A 21,161-nucleotide genomic window follows, 5' to 3' on the forward strand; every position below is an offset into this window, starting at 1 on the left:
AGTCCAGGAGGCCAGGAGGGCAGGTCCTGCAGGGCCTTGCATGGACTTTGACATGCAAGAGTAGTGACATGAGCAGAGTAGTGACATGCTATGGCATGATATTATAAGGGTCATTTGGTCTTATGTGTTTAGAATAGATACAAAAGGTCAAGAGCAAAAAGTTAGAGAACATTTCAGAGGCCATTTTATGATCCAAGCAAGAGATCATGGCAGATTCAGTTACTGGCAGTAAAGAGGGCAAGGAACAGATGGGCTCTGAAAATATTTTAACATCAAAATCTAAAGGATTTAGTAAAAAATGCAAAGTGAGATATGAGAGAAAAACAAAAATTACAGAGAACAATTTAATGATTTTGACCTAAACTGATCCGTGTGAAAATTCTTTTTTTTTTTCCTTGTACAAGGATGGCTGTAACTGGAGCATGCTTTTTGGCAGATAAGAAGTTTGGTTTTGGACAGGTTTTTAATTACATGTTCCAAAGGACCTGTTGAGGTGTCAGATACCTCAGCCTGGAATTTTGGAGAGAGGCCTAAACTGAAAATGTAATTCACAATTAGTTGTCATATAGAGGATATTAAAGCCATGAGTTTGCATGACACTACCAGGAGTGTGAGTACAAATAGAAAAGACTTGAGGACTGATCTCTAGAGCATTTCAAATGTAAGAACTGAGATATTCCAATACTTGACTCAGAGATCTTATGAAGTGGAAAAAATATTTTGGTAAGCTTATAGTAATATTTACTATTTGTCTGTTGTGTATAAAGTAAAACCTATTAATGCAGCAATGAGGTAGCTAACTCTCCTTCCAGGAAGGACTGTCTTGCTTTGTGCTTAGGTTTACTTTTTTCTTGTTTCTCCTGTTGAAAATACTTTTTGATATCTGAATATCTTTAACTTACTGTGCCACCCCCTTCACTATTCAGTACTCAAATGCAAAACATTTATGTGATACTATTGGGGTGAGTAACACACAGAGCAGTTGGAAAGGAATATTTAACAGGGAAAACGGGTATTAAAAGCAAATTAACTGAATATCAATATATATTCTGCTGAGTTGTTAAATCAGCAGAATATATATTATACAACTTATTTAGATTTCTTATATAAAAAGTAAGGATAATAATTATTCTTCAGATTTGTCATGAATATTGATATTAGGAAATGCAAAGTTATTGGGAACATTTTTTTTTTTACCATATTCATTACCATTGTTTGATTATTCTGTAATCCAAGTTTTTGTGGTTTAGTGTCTGGAGCTCTAATTTTGCCAAGTTTTTTTTTTTTTTTTTTTAATATACCTACATGGTTTAAGATCTTTTTGAAAGTTTTTAATTTTAATATAGAATTTTTTTCCCTGCTGAACTGGGCATAAGCAGTGAAATATATCACATTCTGCAGTTATTTTCAATGTCAGTAGTGATAACCCTTGCAAACTTAATTTTTTTCCAAAACTGACTCTATATTTCCCTCAAATATGTACATTCCCTCAAATATGCACACCTAAAGCCCTCATCTCTATGATACTTTCCTGTATCATAGTTTGAAAAGTATCAAAATAACATGATGAGGAAAAACAATCTAAAATCCTTGAGAAAATTAGGCAATTCTGAAGTATAGACTATTGGCTGATGCAAAAAGAGGCACAAAACGTCTCATGTGACTTTAACTATGGGAGAGTCATTAGATAATTAGTAGTAAGACAGTTGCTTGGCTGCATTAAAGTTCCTCTCTATAAAGTATAGGAAGAATATAAGAGAAGGTGGGGTCCTCCTTTCGTCTGGATTCAGTGTACCCTGTCATCTTCATGGTGGGGATGCCAAGCACCGCATAACACAGCAAACTGATCTGAGGATGGGTATTGGGGAGAAAGGCTTGTCAGGCAGGGACTACACAACCAAGCATCTCCCAAGTAGCTAGCTCACTTTGCTTCAAACTTCTCACTTCTTTCTGAAAAAGAGGTTTCTTTGCAGCATTCTTCCCTTCTAAAAAGATTTTGCTGAGATAAGAAAAAATATGGCCGGGTGGGGTGCCTCACACCTGTAATCCCAGCACTTTGAGAGGCCAAGGCAGGTGGATCACTTGAGCCCAGGAGTTCGAGACCGGTCTGGGCAACATGGTGAGACCTCATCTCTACAAAAAATTTAAAAATTAGCCAGGTGATAGGCACCTATAGTGCCAGCTCCTAGGGAAGCTGAGGTGAGAGGATTGCTTAAGCCTGGGAGGAGGAGGCTGCAGTGAGCTGAGATCACACCGATATGCTCTAGTCTGGGCAACAGAGTGAGACCTTGTCTCAAAAAGAGAAAAAAAAAAATACAAATACCAAATTGCTATCTACAGCATTTAATTATCACTAAGCACTCACTATGTATCAGGGGCTTTGCCAATGCCGAGGGAGAAAGATAACAAATACGATGTGGACTTTGCTCTACAGTTTTTTATTCCTGATCAGGCAACTTAGAAGAGTCTGAGACCAGAAGAAGAATAAATGAGAATCATCAAATTAAGTGGGGCTTCATTTCAGGAGACACCATCTAAGCTGAATCCCAGTGGTTGAAAAGAAGTTGGTCAGGTTAAAGGTTAAGGAAGATGAGAAACTATGTTAGGCAGAAAAAGCAAAGACACTACGATAGAAAGATCGTGGTACATTCATAGACCATGGGGGCATGGCAAATAATATTGGCATTCTTCCCAGTGCCTAAGACTACAGGAAACCCATTTAAAAAATAAAAAAATAACTGCTGCAGCTATCAGGGCAGTCTTTGTTCTCATTTATGGTTTCTGTCCATATCCTCTGTTTTAAACATGCTGCTTTATTTGCAATCCCTGGTTTCCATCTCACTACTTATAAGCAAATCCCTTCACTGTCTTGCTCTTCAGAGAGATGTCTTATTGAAATATTGGTTCATTTTTGTTTTCAGCCTCTATCAATACCACTATCTCCCAGTTCAGCTCTTATTTCCTATAGGTCTCTCTTATGTATTTTAGCCCACAGAAACATCTGCTCAGCTTCTAGGACAATGCATGTAAAGTCTCAAAACACTGACCTTTAGAATTTAGAAAAGAAGTGTTTGCCCACCATGGCACACGTTTACCTATGTAACAAACCTGCGCATCCTTCACATGTATCCCAGAACTTAAAATAAAATAAAATTAAATTAATTTCAAAAGTCAAACGCACATCAAAGGGAGTAAATAGTGGTTACTAGGGGCTGGAAGGTGAGGGAAGGGGAGAGATGATTGCTGTATGGTATCAACTTTCAGTTATAAGATGAATAGGTTCTGGAGACCTAAAGCACAACATGGTGATTACAGTTAATAAAATGTATTGTATCCTTGAAAAGAAAAGAGAAGAAAGGAAAAGAAAACAAGTGTGTGCATCACTCTTGTTCCTGGACCTGAGAAATAATCAAAATATAAATTCTATTGCTATTTTTCTTAGCAGGGCATCACCCCCTCACATTTTGTGCCTAATTGTAAATATATAGCATTCATAGACTTCATCAGAATTTGTAAGACAGTGTACTTAAAGTCCAAGCTCAGGTATCCCAATTTACTGTCATTTTCTGTCAATAAATATAAGCTTTCAGCTTTCACTGTAGGGTAACAACTTCCAATGACAGTGGACAGATTCTTCTAGCATTAAAGGATTATAATAGTCTCTATTAAACGGGAAGTAATAATATTGTGACTGCCATGATGGCCTAGAATCCCAGGGATCTCTAGTAACAAAATAAGTGTACTTTTATGCACTGACTTTTTACTGTGGGCCTACAGTATACAGTGATAGCAAGGGGAATGCTGAAAACTGTGAGGACAGGAAAAGAGCGATGCCTCAAAACACATACCACTTTCACCAAGTACAAAGCATAATCCTGCTAATCGCTGGGAGCAGGAAAGAAGGGCAGAGAAATAACCCTAAAATGCATTAAATATTCACAGAGTGTACTGCAGAGATAACCAAAGGCTGTATTTCCTGAGGAACAGAAAGGGCTGGAAAGTAAAGAGAATTCCCCCAGGAAGTCAAAAAACTATTGGCTGTGATATAAAGGAGAGAAAACAGAGAGAAAGACAGAGAGAGAGAGAGAGAGAGAGATCTTTGACAAATCAGTAAACTGCTAATTAGGTTATAAAGCATCAAGAATTCTGAAAATCTTACTAGGGCTCACAACCCAAAACCTAACAAATAAAATGTCTTAATACCACACCTTTTAAATGTAACGACAGAGGTAAACTGAATCAATCTAATGGTACAATAAATCCAAGGCTGAGCAAAATCACCAATTAAAGTGGCTCATCCTCCTTCATTAGCAGCCTGAGAGAGCAAGAGATATGCTCTTTTCTGGGGGAAATATTTCATTCATTTCCGTTTCTACTCATTGTTTTAAGACGTATATTAATCAGGGTTCTCTAGAGAGACAGAACTAATAGGATACATGTATAAAAAAGTGGAGTTTATTAAGGAGTAATAACTCACACAATCATAAGGTCTTACAATAGGCTGTCTGAAGTCTGAGGAGCAAGAAAGCCAGTCCGAATCCAAAACTGAAGAACGTGGAGTCTGATGTTCAAGAGCAGGAAGCATCCAGGCTGGGAGAAAAATGTAGGCTGGGAGGCTAAGCCAGTCTAGCCTTTTCATGTTCTTCTGCCTGATTTTATCAAAGCGGTGCTGGCAGCTGATTAGATGGTGCCCACCCAGATTAAGGATGAGTCTGTTTTACCCAGCTCATGGACTCAAATGTTAAATTAATATCCTTTGGCAGCAACGTCAGACACACCCAGGATCAATACTTTGCATCCAATCAAGTTGACACTCAGTATTAACCATCACAAGATGTAAAGATAAAGTTTGGCAAATATGTATCTTTTGAAAGACACAATGAAGTAGGAAAAAGGGACTTATCAAAAGTAAAATAGTCAATACAATGTGATCCATAGATGGCCCAGCTGTTAGAATTAGAAAGGAAAAATTGTAAGATAGCAATGGTAGGTGTATTAAAGCATCTAGTGTTACAGGTGGACTAATGCATAAACAGATAATTTCAACAGAGAAGAGTAAATGATAAAAAAGGCTTCAATGGAAATTTCAGAGTTAAAAAAATATCAGAAATAAAGAGATCACTTCATGAAATTTACAGAGCTCTGCACCCATCAACATCAGAATACACATTATTTTCAATTTCACATGGAACACTGACCAAGATGAACAAATTGGGCCATAATAGAAGTCTCAGGAAATTTCAAAGGCTTACAATCAGGTAGAGTGTGTTTTTTAATAACCCCTAATAAATAAAATTCAATAATATTTATAAAATATCCAAATACTTGAAAATTAATAAACACATTTCTACATTTGTTATGAACTAAAAGTTTACATGGGAAAGAAGAAAATATTTAGCACTGAATGAAGATTAAAACAAAACATGGAAAAACCTGTTAGATAAAGCAATATTTATAGAAATAATTATAATATGTAATGGGTATATTAAATATTTTAAATAAAAAATTCTAAGCTTCCAACTTAAAAAGCTGGAGAAACAAAGCATATTAAGTCCAAAGTAAACAGAAGAAAGGAAAAATAAACATGAATGTAGAAATCAATAAAATAGCAGATAGGAAATAAAAAGATCACAAAATGAACAAAAAATTTAATGCAATTGTCATAGCCCTGGCAAAACTAATCAAATAATAAAAAGAGAAAGCACAAATAGCAATATTAAGAATGGAAGAAATGACATTACCACAGATTCCACAGACATCAAAAGGAAGAAAAACATAAGAGACAACTTTATAGCAATGTATTTAATACCAAGAAGAAATGGAAAGTTTCTTGTTAAAAAATAGAATTTTTCATTAAAAAAAAAACTTAAAAAAAATAACTCTGGTCCCATTTCCCTTTACCAGTCAATTCCATCATACATTAAAGTAGGATACAACATCAATCTTATACAAATGATTTCAGAAAATGGAAAAGGAAGAAGTAACATTTGTTGATTCATTTTATGATCCATGATGACTCTAATAAGAAAACTAGAGAATGCATTATGATAGCAAAACAAAAACAAGACCAGCATAGACACAAAAATTCTTCACAAAATCCTAGGTTCAAAAATTAATCAATGTTTAAATCATCACATTATAGAATAAAGGGGAAAATCATATGATTAATCAATCACTAAAAGCAGAAAAAGCAATTGACAAAATTCAGTAGCCATTCACTATAATGATCTTTTAGTAAACTAGGAATAGACAATATCTTCTTCTATTTTAGAAAAGACATCTATGAAAAAAAAATCTATAGATAACATTACCCTTAAAGGTGGTATGTATGCTTTCTCCTTAAAATCAGAAACAGGGATAGAGTCCGGAAATAAAAATCACACATATGTAGTCAACTGATTTTTGATAAAGGAGCTAGTGTAATTCAGTGAGAAAAGGAAAGGCTTTTCAACAAATGCTGTTGTAACAATTGGATATCCATAAGGAAAAAAATGAACTTTGAACTCTATTTTACTTGATAGACAAAATTTAATTTGAGATGGATAATAGACTTAAAAGAATCATAGCTAAGGTCATAATGTTTCTTTAAAAATAAGAGTATCTTTACAACTGTAGGTTAAATAAAAATTTCTTATATAGGACAAAAAGCACTATCCTTATTATAAGGAAATGTTAAATTTAAATTCATTAGAATTGAATATATCTATCCTTAAAGAGACACATAGTAAAAAAATAAGCAGGCAATGCACATACTGGAAGAAAACATTCTATTCTCAGTATATGTGTGTGTATATATATATTTTATATATTATATATTATTATATTTTATATGTTATATATAATATATATACTGATAAATGCTTTGCATCCAGAATATACAAAAACTTATATAAATTAATAATTTTAAAAAACAAAAATACAATAGGAAAAAATATTTTATTAGATACTTCTCAAATTACTATATAAAAATAATCAATAAACCCATAAAAAAGTGTTTGACATCATTATTCCTCAGAGAGATATTATTTCATAAAGAGATAATAGCTTTTATCCACACAAATAGTTAAAATAAGGAAATGTTGCAGTGTCAAGTATTGGTGAGGATGTGGAACAACTGGAAATTTCATACTCTACAGGGAATGTAAAACGGTACAATTATTCTGGATAAATATATGGCAGTTTCTTACAAAGGTGAGGGTACACCAACACTATACACTAGCATTCAACTCCTTGGCATTTACCCTTCAAAACAGTATGTCCGTAAAATGTTAACACAAAGGTTTATAAATGTATGTATATTCATAGCAGTCTTATTCATAAATAATCTCAAATTGGAACTGTGCCAAATGGTCATCATTGAAACAATAAATTAACAAATTGTAGTACATTTTATACAATGTGATAACATTAAACAATAAAAATATATTTCCATCCTTCAAAGAAAGGTGACTATTTTCTAAGAATTATCCTCAGAGTATAGATAATTTTTCTAATCATTGGAAATCTAAGGACTTCAGTCTTTACTGCTATATGAGTTGCTAGCTTATACCTTTAGTATCAGCCCTTAATTTATGATAGCTTTTCTGATTTTTTCATTCATTCACTCAGTAATTTATTTATTATATGTTATAGGATAGACGTTATTTCTATTACTATATCTGGAAACATAAGCAATATTCCTGCCCTTATAGAGATAACATCAACTGAGGAAATAGCAACCATAAAATAGTAATTATTTTACATATTAAATGTCTTATAAAGGAAAACAAACAAAAGGAAATATAAGGAAGCATGACAATGAGAGGGTAACAGAGATTTACTCTTTAGCTAAGGTAGAGATAAACCCTAGGAAGATTGAATACTTGCTCTGATACCTAAACAATGAAAATAAATAAATGTGCAAAAACATCCTTGACTAAAAAACAGAAAGTGAAAATAATAATTTAAGAAGTAAATGGGTCATCAGTGGTTTGCGATTATGGTTCACTTTATTTTCAAATAATTTTCAATAATGGGACAATATGATCTTTTAATAATATATATTAATTTAATCCAGTCTAAAAACCTGTAGCCAATTTATTTTGCCAGTTTCAGTTCTGTACTTCAAGAGACTACAAGCTAGGCCAGGTGAAGTGGCTCAGGCCTGTAATTCCAGCACTTTGAGACGTCGAGGCAGGCAGAACACTAGACCCCAGAAGTTCAGGACCAGCCTAAAGAATGTGGAGAAATCACATCTCTACAAAAAATAAATAAATAAATAAACAAAAATTAGCCGAGTGTGGTGGTGCAAGCCTCTGGTCCCAGGTACTCAAGAGCTGAGGTGGGAGGATTGCTTGAGGCCCAGAAGTGGAGGTTGCATGAGAGCTGTGATCACACCAGCCCAGTTGACAAAGCAAGACCCTGTCTCAAAAAGAGATTACTTTATTACTTATTAATAAAATAGTTGTATTAGTCCATTATCATGTGCCTAATAAAGACATACCTGAGACTGGGTAATTTATAAAAGAAAGGAAAGAAGTTTAATTGACTCACAGTTCAGCATGACTGGGGAGGCCTCAGAAAACTTCCAGTCACGGTGGAAGGGAAAGCAAACATGTCCATCTTCACATGGCGGCAGCAAGGAGAAGTGCTGAGCAAAAGGGGAAAAAGCCCCTTATAAAACCATCAGATCTCTTGAGAATGCACTTACTATCACAAGAACAGCATGAAGGTAACTGCCCCCATGATTAAATTACCTTACATCTGGTTACTCCCATGACATGTAGGGATTATGAGAACTACAATTCAAGATGAGATTTTGGAGAGGACACAGCCAAACCATATCATTCTGTCTCTGGCCCCTTCCAAATTTCATGTCCTCACATTTCAAAACACAATCATGCCTTCCAAACAGTTCCCCAAAGTCTTAACTCATTTTGATAGTAACAGGAGGCAGTCAAATGCCTAGGCAGATGGGGTAGGTCCCCAGTGAATCCCCACCTCCAAGCTGAAGACAGTTTAAAGCCTGAAAGCCAAGCTAAATCCTCAGACCATGTTGAGAACCTGTCTTCCCACTTGGCATACTTTGCTCTGATTGATTCCCACCCTTCACCTATTTTACATAAACCTACTCTTTCCTAATTGGTTTTCTATACTGTCTTGCCCTCCTTTGAGTGATGTCTTCACTTTAACCTTTTTTGCATACTCACAAACCAATTAGCACACACTTGCCATTCAGAGTTTATGAAAAGCTCCAGACCCAGCCACAATGAGAAAACAAAACCACCCAACTGCAGGGGTGGGGCACCACCCTCTGCTGCTTCCCCTCTCCGCTGAGAGTTGTTCCATCACTCAATAAAATTCTTCTCCACCCATCCTAACCCTTCAACTGTCAGCGTATCCTCAATCTTCTTGGACATGGGACAAGAGCTCAGGAGCCAACATATGCGGATACAAGATATAATATAGGTGGGCTGGGGTGTTCCCAGCCCATCCTCAGACTGAGCTGGTTGCCAGCCAATATTAGCCAAGGGGAGATGAGTGGGCAAGGTGCCTCCAGCTGCAGGCCCAGGGCCAGGTGAGGCCCAGGCAGGGGGTGGGGGTGGATGTCACCAGCTGGAGGTCCTGGCTGGCAAAGTGACCAAGAAAGTTTCTACATCAATTTTAGCATTAGCACCAAAGTCCAAGTCCATAGTCTCATCTGAGACAAGGCAAGACCGTTCTGCCTATGAGCTTACAAAATCAAAAGCAAGTTAATTACTTCCTAGATGCAATAGAGGTACAGGCATTGGGTAAATACACGTATTCCAAGTGGTGGAAATTAGCCAAAAAAAGAGGGACTACAGGCCCATGCAAGTCTGAAATCCAGTGGGGCAGTCATTGAAACTTAAAGTCCTAAAAGGATCTCCTTTGACTCCGTGTCTCATGTCCAGGTCATGCTGATGCAAGAAGTGGGCTCCCACAGCCTTTGGCAGCTCTGCTTCTGTGTCTTTGCAGGGTACAGCTTCCCTTCTGGCTGCTTTCATGGCCTGGAGAGCCTGTGGCTTTTCTAAGCACGTGGTGCAGGCTGTTGGTGTTTCTACCATTCTGGGGTCAAGAGGATGGTGTCCCTCTTCTCACAGCTCCAATAGGCAGTGCCCCAGTAGGGATTCTATGTGGGGGCTCCAACCCCACATTTCCCTTCTGCATTGCCCTAGCAGAGGTTCTCTGTGCCTCTCTGCGGGACTCCACCCCTGCAGCAGACTTCTGCCTCAACATTCATGTATTTTCATACATCTTCTGAAATCTAGGCAGAGGTTCCCAAACCTCAGTTCTTGATGTCTGTGTACCCACAGGCCCAACACTACATGAAGGCTGCCAAGGCTTAAGGCTTGTATCCTCTGAAGCCGCAGCCTGAGCTGTACCTTGGCCCCTTTTAACCCTGACTGGAGTGGCTTGGATGCAGGGCACCAAGTCCCAAGGCTGCACAGAGCAGGGGTTCCCTGGACCTGGCCCAAAAAAACATTTTTCCCTCCTAGGCCTCCAGGTCCATGATGGGAGTGGCTGCCGGGAAGGTCTCTGACATGCCCTGGAGACATTTTTCTCATTGTCTTGTCAATTAGCATTTGGCTCCTGATTACTTATGCAAATTTCTGCAGCCAGCTTGAATTTCTCCCTAGAAAATGGATTTTTCTTTTCCATTGCATTGTCAGGTTGCAAATGTTCCAAACTCTTATGCTCCACTTCCTCTTGAATATTTTGCTGCTTAGAAATTTCTTCCACTGGATACCATAAATTATCTCTCTCAAGTTCAAAGTTCCACAGATCTCTAGGGCAGGGGCAACATGCTGCCCGTCTTTTTGCTAAAGCATAAGATTATAAACATTCACCTTTGCTCCAGTTCCCAACAAGTTTCTCATCTCCATCTGAGACCACCTCAGCCTGGACTTTGTTGTCCATATCACCATCAGCATTTTGGCCAAAACCATTTAACAAGTGTCTAGGAAATTCCAAACTTTACCATGCATTTTTGTCTTCTGAGCCCTCCAAGTCTCTAAGATGTTCCAAATTTTCCCACATTTTCCTGTCTTCATCTGAGCCCTCCAAACTATTCCAGCCTCTGCCTGTTACCCAGTCCCAAACTCTCCTTCACATTTTTGGGCATCTTTACAGCAGCACCCCACTTTCTGTCATACAAATTTACTGTATTAGTTCATTCTCATGCAGCTAATAAAGACGTACCCACAACTGGGTAGTTTATAAAGGATAGAGGTTTAATTGACTCACAGTCATCATGGCTGGGGAGGCCTCAGCAGACTTACAGTCATGGCAGAAGAGGGAGCAAACACATCCTTTTACACATGGCAGCAGCAAAGAGAAGTGCCAAGCAAAGGGGCAAAAGCCCCTTATAATCCATCAGATGTCATGAGAACTTACTCATTGCCATGAGAACAGCATGAGGGTAACTGCTCCTCTGATTTAATTACCTCTCACCGCATGCCTCCCATGACATGTGGGGATTATAGGAATGACAATTCAAAATGAGGTTTGGGCAGGGACACGGTCAAACCATATCACTAGTAATCAAGTAGATACTCTAAAATAATTTTAAATAATTGGATATACGATTTGTAGTTAGTTAATTTTATATATTTAAATGCAAGCAATAAAATACTTTCTAAAGCATTTGAAGCAGTTTACAGCCTTAAACAGGCTAGGAAGTGCCATGTAAACAATGTCTATAGTATTCATCTTACAAGAAAGAAAAGGACTAACACTCTAACACGGTAAAACAGAAAAACCTTCACAACTCTCCCAAATAGCAGATTTAAATTACTATAAATTTTACAATTGAAACATCATTCTAGAAAAACACCAATCCATAGACAGAGAACTACTAGTTAAGACTAGAATTACTTCCAAGACTTCTATGTTTCCAGAATCAAGACTATATAATACCTCCATATGTATAAATATTCATTTCAGAACTTATATGTCTCTGTGATCATTCTGGAATAACCTTTGATTAATCAGTTCAGATGTTTTATCCTGGTATGTAAAAATGGACAAGATACAGAAAACATGCTTCTATTCAGCTACATTTTGTTTATCTTCACCAGTGAGCAGCAACCATACACTTCATCATTATCTCAGACACAAACCATTTTCTTTCCTTGTTTCTCTACACACCCTGAGTTTAGAAGCTTCACTAAACTATGTTTATTTTTGAAGCTTTGGGTAGCAGGCTGAAAAGCCTAGAAAAATCAGAGAATAGCAAATTTCCTGTTGATACCCTTTTGATTCTAAAGCATGTTTATATTCCTATTCATAAAAGGCAACTTAAAGATCACTACACAAAGTTTTCCTTTGTAAATATGAACAACTATTGAGACCTTTTAGTTTGTGTTTTGTAAATCAATGCAGTGCTATTGAGTTAAGGAAACCCCTGACTATAACCATTTTACAAATTTGTAAATTGTGGAAAGAAGGCCTGAAATTGCTTTTCACTGCACTGAAATTATGTTGGGGTAAATGTGTTCTAAAGCATTTAAATTATATGATATGATGAAAACTTTCATTGAATCTTCCCATCTTTTAATCAGATTGCTTAGTGATTTTAGAATAAGTATATTTTTCACATCTACTTATCATTATATTGCAAATTTTGCTTTTGAGAAATAACATCATTTTTATTCCATCTTAGTTAAATTTTATAAAATTAAATACTGTCACTTAAGCTGGTGGGGCCATGTAGAGGTGTACTTGTTTGTTTACTTTTGTCAGAAATCTCAGAAGAATTCCTTCTATTAAAGTTCATTAAACTCCTAATGAGGCTCCAAACAAATTATTTATCCACTGCTTAGGTGAGTAAGTAAAGAATATAAATAAAGGAAAGAGCTAAGTGGGCCCCCACAGACTAGAGAAAACTGCAATAATTTCAGAGAGCAAAGAATGTTTTCCCAAGGTTTATCACAGGTCTAACCCAATCTGATCCCCCATCCCACCTTCCATTCTGTTGACTCCTGAAAAAATGAGCAGAAGTCAGTAAGTCAGTGGAACAGGAGCAAAACCATGAACAGCACTGTTCTTTCTGCAAATCAGAATGAAAACCATTAAAATAATTAAAAAGTAGGCCTAGAATATCCAGAAAAAAATAAATTTTAGATTCTAAAAGAATTATAGGTAGCATAAAAGCATAGCCAATACAAAACACAGAATTAAAGTAGTAATGATGATGCTAATCATGTACATACGTTCATTTCCCCCTTATTTCTTATGTAATTTATTCAAAGTAGTATTTTTGATCTCTTTCTTCATGTATAATTTCTAAATTCCTGGTTTTCCTGATTTATTGTAACCTGAGCTTACATGCCTACCATGAACTATTTTCCACAGTCCCACAACATGCACACATGTATGCAGACACACACACAAATTAATAGAATCGACTCTGGATAGGCCATCGTCTTCATTCGCCAAGACACGCACTTCTCCTCCAGGTCTGTTCCTCTAAGCTGGGTAATCCTCAACTGCATCCTCTAATTTTCCAAATATTATAATTTCTCAGAGCCTTCACTAAAGTCTTTATCCACTATAAAACGCTCTAAGAAGGTTTCCTAAGTATTTTCTAAAGTTTTTTGTCAGGCTGCTTGATATCTAGTGTCAGGAAGAGGTGATCCAGAAGGTGAAATTAGGTGATTGGTCACAGGAACATTGGTGAAGCCAGGCCAAGAAGTCAGAAAACCAAAATGGATTAGACACATGAGTGTCTAAACTAATAACAGGCGTTCTTGAAAAAATGCACACAAATTCTACAAAATGTGGCTGCATTGCTTGTTGGTTTTACTTGCTGTTGTTTTCAATTTTCATGTTCAGATGCTTTATACCCCTAGAATATGCTAAAAGCCATAAAAACTCATCATATATTCCAGTCTTTACTAATCTCTGTTTTGCCTTAACACTCTTAGAAATTATTGCATGGTGAGAATAGAAAAGTGTAAATGCCCTAGATAATAATTAGTGCTGAAAATATTATATATTTGTGCTGAGTCCTCAAGATTGTATACAGTAGGAATTTTTGACTTTCTTTTTTTTTTTTTTTTTTTGACCCTTTTGGAAGTCTGGTGAACCCATTTTTCAAAATAATGTTCTTACATGCATAAAATGTATACATGGAATTATAAATAATCCAACAACACTGAAATATAATTATCAAAATATTCTTTAAAAACCTAATTTGTGATATTGCAATACATATTATTACATATTAAAATATTGTATAACAGGGTAAAATAATGTTATCTCATTAACATTTTTAAGTATCTGCAATTCTATAATGTCATATTAAAATACCTGTGACTGTGATGTCTCATGGTGTCAAATTTGGAGATGCTGCAAACACATCTATGATTAGCCATGCACATTCATAATGAAAGGAAATGCTAAATGTCTATTGGAAGTTAGTGAATATGATTTTGTTTTTCCATTCCAATTTATAGACCCTGTGAACTCTACCCACAGACTTCTTCCTGAGTGTCAATGGATCCCATATTTAGAACCCCAATCAAGCAAAACCTTTCTCTTTATGTAGAAGGAAATGATGAAGAGGTTACAGGAACTGGCTCAATATCATAAAACTTGGTGAAAGTACTGAAATTAACAGAAATTGTATCTTCTCCCACCAAGGCCAAAGCTCGTAACATCATCCATGGCTAATTCATGTGCTTTCATTAAAAAATGATCACAAATATTAGTGTACAATTTGAAAGCATATCTTCATAAATTCTCAGAAAACACTCTGTAAATGAAGGATTTATTGCTTTGTGCTCACCTCTGTTGTGTAAATTACTGCTTTACACTAGAATGATCTGTATATCAATCTATCTCCCCGTATAGCAGGTGAACTCCTATAGAAAAGCCACTGTGACAAATATGTATTATGACTCCTGGATCCTTGAATTGGGCTTAGTGTGCCTGTTTGAGCTGAGTTTTATTTACTTTATTGTTAATATTTACTAACCCACATCCTTCATAGTTGGCTTTTTTTTTTTTTTTTTTTTTACTAGACTGAAAGTTCCTGGTGACAAAAGCAACTCTTACATACTTCTCCACCCCTACAGTGTTTATCACAAAGCTGCATACATTTAATAAAGATTTATATAGAAGAAAGTATTTTTTAGAAGAGAACTTGAAAATTAATATAATTTGAAGCCTATATTTACAATGAATTTCTCAAACTACCATAGAAAAATAAATTAATACAAAATTATACGATGAATAAACAGCTCTGCATATTTCATGTTCAATGTGTAATTATGATATAGTATTTTAAAACTCCTGTATGAATTTCTTGATTTGGAAAAGTCAACACTTTTAATTATTCTGGGTTATAATTATCATAAGTTATATATTGGGTTATTCATATTACATTATATCATAAACTATTATATATAGGTGATTTAGATAAGCTAGATAAAGAGCATTTGCTTGTCTCACCCTTGGCAGAGTATGCACTACTGTGTTTCAAAAAATGATATTCCAGAAATAAAAGTACATTGCATCTTAGAATATTTGAAAAATCACTTTAATTTGAATTTTCTACCAACCACATTTTTCTCATTTTGTCTATATTTGGATGTTATCTAGTTGCACAGAAGCTTTATTTTCCTTACCATTTTGGGAGAGTTAGCTTCTTCACAAGTGAGATTACCCATTTTGTTGTGATGAGTGGTTTTATTTCTTACTGTCATGCTGTTAGCGAACTGGGTTGACTCACTAATGATACAGCTATTGCTATCTTAGGTCAGGATGAGATCCAAAAATAATGCAGAAAAGTAACACCTGCGTCTTTGTCCATTTTGTGTTGCTATAACTGAATGCCACAGATTAGGTAATTTATAAAGAAAAGACATTTATTTCTTACAGTTCTAATGACTGGAAAACCAAGGCTGAGGTGCCTGTATCTGATGATGGCCTTCTTGCTGTGCCATCCCATGGCAGAAGGTGGAAGGGCTACAGAGAATTTGGGAAAGCAAGAGATAAAGAGGTGTTTTAACTTCCTTTTAACAAGCCTACCCTCAAGATAATTAACCCACTCTAGCAATAACAACATTAATGCATTCATAAGGGCAAAGCCCTTATGACCTAATCACCCCTTATTGGGATCCTCCTCCCAATGCTGTTGCACTGGGGATTAAGTTTTCCACATATGAACTTTGAGGGACACATTTAAATTATAGCAACCTGATGTTAAGCATTAAAGTATGCACTATTAACATAAGTAACATGTTCCAATCCTATTAGTGAGTTTTCTTATTAACAATTTTTGACACTTTCTAAACACAATTTTTTAAAAATTTAATTTATATTTGAGAAGTGGCAATAGAAGTTTACAAAGGATTAACTAGTCTTTCTGTATTTTTCTGCCCTGCAAATTTTCCTTTAAAATATACTAATAAACTTAACATCCAATTCCATGGATTTTACTATACTTCTTAAAATTTTAGAAATTATATTAGATTAAAACAATTATATATATTATTTTAATTTAAACTTAAAATTGGCTAATTTGAGTTATCTTACAAACTTTTAAAACCAAGAGATCATAAGATATTTAAAAGAGTATGTTTGGTGTGGTTTTGAATTGTCTCCATGATTTAATAACTAAAATGACACTGAAGTTTTCACTGTGTTACAGAAACTTTCTGGATGGTGTAGATAAGGAACAACTATTATTCTAGTAATAGTTTTCTTTCTTTCATTTGTTCTTTCTTTTTCTATCAAACATTCACAGTATAGTAATAATACATTCACAAAATTCTTTTCAAATGTTACCTCATTGCCTTCTTATAATAATCCTTTCCTGTGTGATAGGTATTCTCTATTTTTCTAAAAAAAATAAAAAATGTATTCCTGGCCAGGCACGATGGCTCACACCTATAATTCCAGCACTTTAGGAGGCCGAGGCAGGCAGATCATGAGGTCAGGAGTTGGAGACAAGCTGGGCCAACGTGGTGAAACTCCGTCTCTACTAAAAATACAAAAATTCGCAGGGTGTGGTGGTGGAAGCCTGTAATCCCAGCTACTCAGGAGGCTTAGGCAGGAGAATCACTTGAACCCAGGAGACAGAGGTTGCAGTGAGCCAAGATCACAAAAAAAAAAAAAAAAAAAAAAATCCAGGGGACAATCCCCTTTCCTTATCTGTTTATCTCTGATTTTTCTACATTAATAAAAAGCTTAGATACTTAAAACTAAATTATTTGAGTTACAATTGTTATTTTATCTTATTAAAAAGCAATTAATCTTTAAGACAATAAATATTAATATTTTTAATAATGGGGTAAAAACCATAATTTGTTTAACTTATCAATGCAGAATATATAATTTTCCCCCCAAATCAAATTTAAACAAACAAACCAAAAACATATTACTCATAAGAAATTCCATACTTTGGCAACAGTCTCATTGTAACTCACATCCTGATTTCTTTGATTACTTATTTGAGATGGCAGAGTGACACCATCATGTTATTATGATGCCACATGTGTTGTAGGGAGAAGTGACACTGGGATAATTCAGTAAGCAACAGTAGTAGTTTACCTGAATAACCTCCCTATAAGCAGACTAGGCAGAAATATACAATCAGGTTATAATTTCAGTACATAATATCACAAATTCAAAAATGTCAGAATCACTCCTTTCCCTTTTCCTTTTACTTTGCAATATTTCCCCAATTCTTTTCAGAGGAAAATATCTAAAAGGAACATGTTTTACCTGCGAAACTTCAGACCCAGAACTGGACTGGAATTACTAATTAATGAAAGAAAAATAAAATAGCTAGAAGCAATCTAATTGATTTGTTATACTAGCATTGTTTTCAAATTCCTATCACCCCCAGTCCTCGTTTAGAACAAAAATTCATACCTTCTATCACAGTCTCTTTATGCTGCTATAATAAAATACCAGACTGGGTAATTCATAAATAATAGAAATGTACTTCTATTTCTGTCCAAGATCAAGGGGCAGGCAGTTTTGGTGTCTGGTGAGAGCCTTGTCTCTGCTTCCAAGGTGGTGCTTTGAATGCTGTGTCCTTACATGATGGAAGAGCAAAAGAGAGTGGACCCACTGCCTCAAGTGCTTTTATAAGGACCCTAATTCCTTCCATAAGGGCTTCACCCTTCTCATGTAATTGCCTCCTAAAGTAGGGTAATTAGCAGTCCCAAGGGGTTTAGATGCTACTGTTTAGATGCTGTTATCTAAAGTACTAGAAGAGCACTCCATAAGTGGGGTAAGAGGATTGCTAATCAGTAGGGTACTAAAGGGCTAAATTACTTATTACTAATTTAGTCCTTTTCAGCACTTTCAGTTTCTGCCATATATTTTACCAATTCAAATATAAACTCCAAGTAACCAAGTGTAGTGATCTGCTTTGTTAGGTGATGTATCTTCTGCACCTAGAAAATTGTACAACATGGTCAATAAATACCTGTTGAATAAGTGGATATTGTAGATGAAATATAATGTTCAAATTAGATGATTAAGTTTATTTGATTTAAATTTATGTATCTACCTATGATGGTGATTTTTAGTCTGACAGTAGCATCACTGTTTAGATGCTACTATCTAAAGTACTAGTAGAGCACTCTCTAAGTGGGGTAAGGGGATTGCTAATCAGTGGGGTACTAAAGGGCTAAATTGCTAATTTAGTCCTTTAGAGCACTTTTACAGTGTTCTAAGTGAGGTAAGGGGATTGCTATTTAGTAGAGTACAATTTTAAATTAGTTCTTTAGGGATTACTTTATTGTAAAAGTGACATTTGTGCAGAAAGTGAATGAGGTGAGTGGATACTATAAAGGAACGGTCCTCCCGGCAGAGGGAACAGCAATGTAAGTGTTCTTGAAGCAAGAGCATGGTCAGTGTGTTCATGAATCAGCAGGGAGGAGAGTGTGGCTGCAACAGAGTGGGCAAGGTAGAAATAGAAAATGAGTCCAACAGGAAAGGCCAGAAAGTGATCTTGTGGAGTACTATAAAGACTTCCTGAGTGAGGGGGGAAGCCACCAGAAGCTTTTGTGCAGAGAAGTGATGTATTTATTACTGTAGTTGCAATGTTGCGATTTTAGTGGTATGTGTGGAGGAGAGGAAGGAAGAAGGGATGCAAAAGGCAGAAACAGGAAGACCAGGTAAAGGGCTGTTCCAGTAATTTACAAGAAATATAGAAGTGGTTTTTGATAAGGTACTAGTGGTTGAAGTGCTGTAAAAATAGTAAGATTTGGGGTAGATTTCGAAGGTGACGCCAACAGAATTTGCCTTAGATTGTATGTAGTGTATTAGAGAAAGACTCCAGAACAATCGAGACCATCCTGGCTAACATGGTGAAACCCCGTCTCTACTAAAAATACAAAAAAATTAGCTGGGCGTGGTGGCACGCACCTGTAGTTCCAGTTGCTCGGGAGGCTAAGGCAGGAGAATCGCTTGAACCCAGGAGGCGGAAGTTGTAGTGAGCCGAGATCACACCACTGCACTCCAGCCTGGGCGACAGAGCAAGACTCCATCTCAAAAAAAAAAAAATAAATAAAAATAAATAGAGTTACTGTTTGCTAAGATCTGGAGGACTGTGGAAAGAGCAAAATTTTGGGAGAAGTGTCAAGAACTTGGTTTAGAACAAGTCAAATCTGAGATGATTATTAGACACCAATGGAGAGGTCGGTTAGAGGGTTGGATTGACACATCTGGAATTCATGTGGCAGGTTCAAGTTGGACATTTAAATTTGGAAGTCATCTGCATAATGCCATGAGACTAGGTAAGATTATCCTATAAACAAACAGAGAAGAGAGGATGGCCATGGACTGAACTTTGAAGAATCCCAGCATTAAACCTTTGAAAACATGAGAAGCAAGTAAAGGGAACTAAGAAGGAATGGTCAGTGTAGTAAGGCAGGAACCAAGACTGTCATGCCCTGGAAGCCAAGAGAAGATATTTCACAGAGAGTGAACACTGTTTCCATTAAGACAAGTCACAGGACTAATTTACCAAGTTATATAATTACAGGTATAACCTATATGGAGATGAGTGTTTGATGGAATGTTAGGTATGAGGTATCTGGAAGAGAAAATTTGGAGATAAAAATATAGATAACTATATAAAGAAATTTTATTCTTAAGGGAAGCAGGAAATAGGATGCAGCTAAGAAAGGATATGTAGTTAAGATAATTTATTCAGAGATACTATAGCACATGAGTGTGTTCATGAGACTATTCGATAAAGTCGATAACAATCATGATACAGAATAGAGACAAGGAATGTATGAATGATGTTCCTGAGTACACAAGAAGGAGAAGGATCTAGTGATCAGGTAGAGGGACTGACCTTAGATAAGGACACAGATAGTTCATATACAACATGCAATGTGTATACTGGTGAATAATGCTTATTTAAAACCAATGTTAGCAACACTTAAGCTTTCATATTTCAAAGAAAATGTTCTCATAAAAACTGTACAGGAAATGGGTATTTTTATATTCTCTAATTTATAGATGAGAAAAAGTAAAGTTAAACTGTATTTAGAAACCCACCTACTATCATAAAATATTCTGCAAGGTTTTAATTAAGACCTGGATCTTCCTGGAAATTTTAATTAGAAATTGAGTAATTGTCAACCCTTAATCCAAATAATTTAGATTCATTATTTCTTGTGGAAATAATGTTCCCAAATTTACCTGTATATCGAAATCACTTCTGGGATCTCATTTTGTTTGATTGGAGACAGAATCTCTGGTCTTAACCTTTGAACATTCTCATTTAGTAAATCTTTGGAGGGAATGGGTGCTTTAAAATAAGGCATCAGTTGTTTTCAAAGTGCTTTCACATTTGAGTACCACTGTAGTGTCAGACATATAAGCTATACGAAATGATTTTCTGTATATAGGAATCCTCTGCAAGCCGTATGTATTTTTCATCATGAAGAAAAATATGAACTCGTGAGAAGTTCAGTGTGGAATTTTTATGATAAATCACCGTCAGTGAATTATCTTTCATGATTAATAATGTTAGATATATGAATTTTCTTTTTATAAAGATTGGGGGCATTAATTTAGTGTTGAAGAGAGAATAGGAAGACCTCATTTGAGTGTTGGTTTCAATTCCTTATAGTGGGTCCTAAGTTGGTGAGGGAGCATACCAGGGACTGAATCAGGGGCTTTAAGGA

The 21,161-nt window shown here is 35.8% G+C and overlaps 1 long non-coding RNA gene across 1 annotated transcript in view; it reads right to left on the minus strand.

Moving 5' to 3' along the window:
* Positions 1–21,161, minus strand: part of LOC129030077 (uncharacterized) — a 1,381,814-nt gene that overhangs the window by 43,712 nt on the left and 1,316,941 nt on the right. Inside the window, exons 9-10 of the long non-coding RNA XR_008500551.1 lie at positions 17,557–19,508; positions 15,881–15,969 (exon numbers count right to left, since the gene is read on the minus strand). This is a non-coding gene — a long non-coding RNA (uncharacterized LOC129030077). The remainder of the gene's footprint in view (positions 1–15,880; positions 15,970–17,556; positions 19,509–21,161) is intronic.

The sequence above is a fragment of the Pongo pygmaeus genome, chromosome 12, assembly GCF_028885625.2.
Source record: "Pongo pygmaeus isolate AG05252 chromosome 12, NHGRI_mPonPyg2-v2.0_pri, whole genome shotgun sequence".
Classification (NCBI taxonomy): Eukaryota; Metazoa; Chordata; class Mammalia; order Primates; family Hominidae; genus Pongo; species Pongo pygmaeus.